This window comes from Diadema antillarum, unplaced genomic scaffold (genome assembly GCF_040938485.1).
Source record: "Diadema antillarum isolate AM-2024a unplaced genomic scaffold, OU_Dant_1.0 scf00000020, whole genome shotgun sequence".
NCBI lineage: Eukaryota > Metazoa > Echinodermata > Echinoidea > Diadematoida > Diadematidae > Diadema > Diadema antillarum.
This window is the reverse complement of record NW_027270909.1, coordinates 3,558,128-3,564,251: the sequence shown is the minus strand read 5'-3', so window position 1 is coordinate 3,564,251 and position 6,124 is coordinate 3,558,128.

Here is a 6,124-nt window from a genome sequence, read left to right as displayed (position 1 = left end):
CCTAGGCAACGCTCCTTGCCCGATCAAAACGTTCCCGGACCGTTGTTCATTTATATAATGCTAGCGACTCGGGTAAATTGGCAAAAACGGGTAATTATGGATTATTAACACACATTGCGCACCACATGTCTACGAACAACAACCATTACTGATCTAAAGACTCCGGACAGTATCAAACATATCATGGCGTTATGATTTTCAACGTGTCAGAATATTCACGACAACTGAGTTGTCTTTATACAGGCGACACTCAACGTGTCCTGAAAACAATCATGTTTGATTTTAATTATTATTTTTTTAATTACATGAGCTTGAATTTCATGATGTGCATTTTAACAAAATCAACTTGGATTTATGATAATTCTAAAATAGATACGAACAGAAAGCTGTAGCAGGTCTAAATGAAGAGTTAAAATGCAAAAACAGGTAAACGTCACTTAGTAACTGTTTCTTTGTTTTCAGCAGATTCATCTCTTGTTGATAAAAAATGGATATACCCTTTATCGGTTTTTCCATAAAACTCTTCAACTTATATATACCGACAGTTTTACATAGGGCCCTTCTTCTGTCAGACATGTTCTTTTCTCGATCTTCTTCTTCTTCTTCTTCTTCTTCTTCTTCTTCTTCTTCTTCTTCTTCTTCTTCTTCTTCTTCTTCTTCTTTTTCCGCTTCTTGTTCTTGGCTTCTTGTTCTTCTTCTTCTTCTCCCTTTTTTCTTCTTCTTTAAATTCTTTCATACTATTTTTCTATGAACCTCCACAGTAAATTACGATAGCGAAGGAATTGGTATGTAAAATTATATGGGAGTGATCATGGTGCATCCGAAGCAGCAGCTAAAATATATTTTTAGGCTCACTAGTTAGCAATAGACGAATAGTTTGAATACATTATAAAAAAAAGAGAGAGGGACAAACGCCGCCCATAGTCTCAGGTATACGTTTTTGCTTTCACGGTCAGCATAAAAAAATAGAAAACATAAATCTTTTCAATAATGCTATGGAGGCCTATACTGCACTCATTTCATTACAAACAATGCATCTAGCCTATTATGATGCCTTTAAACTTATAATAATTTTTATGTTTTTATTATTTTTGTTTTGTTTCACAGCAGTTTCAATCTCAATCCCGACGTCTAGCTCATAAATGTGATTGAAATAGATTATCAGCTTTCTCCATACTATCTTTCAATAAGTAGAAATGTGAAGGGGATTAAAAAAAAAGAGAGAGCTCTCAAAAATGTTTGTCATAATCATCAACGCGGTCTTATTTCACCCAGGTTAGCCAATCTGACAGTTTTTTTTTTTCTCTTCGGATATAAAAACGCAACTGTATAGGCCTACTAGGATCAGGAATGCCCGTCAGTACAGTGTTTTTCCTCCGGGTCCATCATTGCCCTCTCCCCAAGCATTATTTTAGTTCAATCTTGCAGTTAAAGTGAGGGAAAATATCTTCCCCAACACTGATTTGTAAGAAACCGGCAGAAATCATTACTATCTGGAAAACAGACGAACCCACAACAGGTCGGGGATCGGGCAAAGGCAACGGCTAGCGATTGACTTCGGGTGCGGTCAGTGCCGAATCGGCGCTGGGTGCGGTTTCAGAAGGGCGCCATCATTATTGTTTTCCTGCAGCTGACAAGCGAGGGCAGCGGCTGGCGGTAATGATTATGATCAACTTGAGAGTGTATTATTAGCTATTATACTTTCTATCAGAGTGTTTTGGCTTTCCATCATTCCACAACATTACGTCAACTGATAGAACGTCAAAACCCTGAGGCCGCGACATCTTTATGTGATATTTAAGGTGCCATGAATCAACACAAGTCAATAATAATCATTATAATTGTCATCAAGCCTTATATCCTCCTGACCAGTTCCTTTCAACAGCATAGCTATAAAGACGCCATTTATGTTCCAAACGTGATGCGATCTTGGGATAAAGAGCGTGACATGAAGTGGTTGGATTCCTCATTGTATTTTATAAGTCCATTTATGTCAGAAATGATAAATGAGTTTACATCTTATATCGCTGAAAATGAACCGCTGCTGGAATACCAATGGGACATTACTCATTTATCAATGAACTTTTATAGCGGCCACTTTATTTTCATGGGAAACCAGCGAATTGACGGTTTCGGGGTGCAAGTGAGACGGACACCACCCTTAAAGTGAATTCCTCTAATGATGCTGTACAGTAACAGTAGGACATACTCTGAACACTAATACAGCTGTACTAAGATATTGGTCTTTCGGTGGGGTCTACATCTATATAGCTGCGTGACAAAAATTGAACAAAACCATTTTTTTAGCACTACAGAACTCAGATGATACATAATTCAGTAAGGTTGTAGAACAAAATATTGATCGCTGTGTTATTAGCGTTTCTGTGTTATTAAGACATAACTTTGTTGTTTGCAATACAGTCATGTATTCTCATTTTTCTCACCTGATCTTGGCAGATAGTCATTTATAAGAATTACCTTGTGCATACTTAAAGGGGAAATCCAGTCCAAATATAAGTTAGTCTGATAAGAAAGAACAGTCAATATGAATGCAAATGGCAAAGTGAGCATGTCATCCCCTTACAACTTGCATAGTTTGTACGATGTACATAAAATTTCGAAGTTTCCAGTTTTTCATTCAAACGGAATTATGCCCGAGGCTCAAATCCTGACTATTCTGAAGTTGTTCAATCAGGAATAACATCAGGTTTCAGACTTCAATTACAGAAACATTGAATTTCGTAATTTTTTGTACATGATCAATGGTAAATTGTGAGGTTATGACATGGTCAGCTCACTCATTTGCATATTCATATCCACTCTACGAGAACTTTTTGGGCAGATATTAGCAAAACTTCAAAATTTCATAACTTCCTTATTTTTCATCCAATTTATTTCAGTCAAATTTTACCATTGAATTTGTAAGATTTTACTCTTTTTTTATCAGACTAACTCATTTTTTTGACTCGATTTCCCCTTTAAGGTTCATAAAGGATGCTCCTTCCTCCCCATCCCCCCCCCCAAAAAAAAAAGTTTGTTTGTTTGTTTTGTTTTTTTCTGGCCAAGTGGATTTTTAGTGTCATGCAGAGTATAGATGGCCAGATTATCTTTACCAACACAATTATCACAGGCTTTCTACATGTAGGTGCCTACATAAAAACCTGCATTTCATTTTGTTTTGGTTCTTTTCCATGCTGTCATTCCTGCGAGTATAGACAATATAAGCTATTCTTTGAATAAAATCTTAGTGCACCCTTAACATAATATTATCAACCTTGGTCCACAGACATATTTATGACTATTATTTATGACTGGACAGATGAGATGACTGAGTTAAGGAGATAGACAAAAAATGAATAATGGGAAGATAAGTAGATTGAGTGACAGATTGTGAAGATAGATTGCAGTGATGTGAACTGAGATGAATGTGAATTAGTGAGAGCATAAAAACCCCTTGGACTTGTTCCAAATTACGGCTTTGATATCTCCAGCTAACATAACTTTTCTCAAGCACCCATTGATAGCAGCATTGTCATAATTGCCCAGAGTTGTGATCCAGATTGGTTTGTTGGCAATTAGACGGAAGCAGAGAGAGACGGGGTGGGGGGGGGGGGGAGGGGGTAAGGAAGATACGGAGAAAAGAATGTAATAGTCACCATTTCATAGCAGATTACAAATTAGCTGTATCTACATAATTCTGTGTCACATATTTTGCATGGTCTCAGTTATTGATCCCTTACCTTCCAGTCAGATTGACTTTTGTTTTGCATTAAGGCACAAATTTTGATCATGGATTTTTGCATTTAACATTATATTTGTTACGTGTTAGACTTGTGCTTGTCTTCCTCTGAGTCAATGGAGTACAATGTATACTCCCCTTCTCTCCCTCTCTGTTTCTCTCTCCAAAAATAATACAGGTGTATTCTTACATATACATACATGTACATGTATTTCAATCATTTTCTTTGTTTTCTTTCCTACAGATTCAGATTCAAGGTGTATCTCAAATTGATTAACGTGTAGATACAGTTTTTGCATTCTCTTCACATAATCATAGACACATTATGAAGAAATTGAATGCAAGAATGGATAAATGCCATTGTCAAAGCTTTGTAAGTAAGGGAATCATGAAAGAGAAAAATACATTGATAAAATGGATATGTCTGTTTCTGCATCTGAACTCTTCCTATTTGTATGTGTGTGTGTGTGTGCGTGTGTGTGTGTGATATCTATAGCATATTATCTTTTCCCGAATCTGCATTTCTTTTAAAAATGTAGCTTTTAGTTGAGAAACCACAACTGCCTCAACATGGAACAGGTACATGTATTATCAAAGAGATGCAAATAAATAAAGCTCTAGCTTCTCCCATGCCTACCCCCCATACGCAAGCACACACAAACACACTTGTACATGTGAAGGGTTTGTTCGCAAAAACCGATAAGTCCATTTTTGAAGATTTTGAAATACAGTCTCTGTCATAAAGTACAAAATAATACCTTTTAAATGAGATATTGGTCACTACATATAAAGGTACATTTTTGAAGTTATGGTCAAAAGAAGCAAAAATTTTCTTATTATTCTCTTTATTTTTCTTGACCTTTAATAGCAAATATCTCCATTTGGCAAATATGGACTTATCGGTTTTTGCGAACAAACTCTTTATGTACATTCCTCAAAATGTAAATGGATACACAAACATTGAGGGAAAACACATCCAAACAAAAAGTTCCTGTTCTAGTGAACACGAGCCTTCAATGTCAAAATGTGTGTATGCCACACATTATGTATCTGTAAGGTATTCTGTTTATTTTTTCTCCCTACAGCATGTGGCCATCCCCATGCAGTCAATATGATCAATCTATGGTCTTCTACCATGATTTCAACAGTTAAATTCCGGCTTGAATGTCACATATCATTGTCACCATTATAATAGAACCGATAACGTAACCCATATTTGCTTCAAATAATTCATACAAACCTGATGTTGGTCTCTATGGTATCTCGTAATTTATGCAGCATGACAAACATGATATTTTCCTTCTTTTCTTTTGGTGGTTTTTCATATTGTTGACCAATGAAGACGACAAAATCATCACAGGATTAAAAAACAAAAAACAAAAACAATATCAAAGCTTTCACCGTAATTCTCAAGGAAGGCATATCAGCATACACTTCTACCAAAAGATTAAAGCCACTTTTTTGACTTTTAGTAAGTTGAATTTGTGTGAGGTGGATTACAATTGAACATGTGGTTTATGAATAAGAAAGTACTTAGGCAGAACGTTTCATGATTAAATCTCATGAAAATTATTTGCCATTTCTTTCACATTACATATTTTGTCAATATCACAAAGTCCATTTTCTTTCAAATAGTATCAAAGACAACTCATCTCCCATGTGATATAAAATGTCTTCTTCTTCTCCTTTTTCTTCTTTTTCTTCTTCTCCTTCTTCTTCTTCTTCTTCTTCTTCTTCTTCTTCTTCTTCTTCTTCTTCTTCTTCTTCTTCTTCTTAAGTGTGGCACAATGTGCCTGGTTGAAACCGTTTGCTGACTATAGCTAGTCATCTGGGGCGAACTGCAAGGGGTCGATCCAGTGCTTGATACTCAACATTATTCATAAGAGCCTAACCTGCCCAGTGTGTGAATACTGTCCCACCCCCATTTACCACCCCCCCCAAAAAAAAAAAACAACAACAACAAAACAAACAAAAACCAAACAAACAAACCTGCATAAAAAAATAACAATAATCGGAGAAGGCAAGTAACAAAAATCCATACACAAGAAATGCATCTAAAAGTCAGTGGTAAATTATAAACGTAAACTATAATTAAAGACCTTCAATCATATTGTACTTTCCTTCTGCACAACTTAATAGAGTATTTTGCTGAAAGCACCCACAAGTGTATCTCCTTACTGCTTCTTACAAAACTGAAGACTCTAGGTTATGTGAAAGCTAATAATAATGCATGTTCTCTCGGTAAACTTCCCAGACTTGAAGACTTTTCACCAGAGCACAAATACAGCATCTATTTTCTTTTCAGTTCAATCAGTCCATTTGCAGAATGTCACTACTGTGTCCATATGATAATGACAAAAGCTGCAAAATGTAACTGGGGTGTGA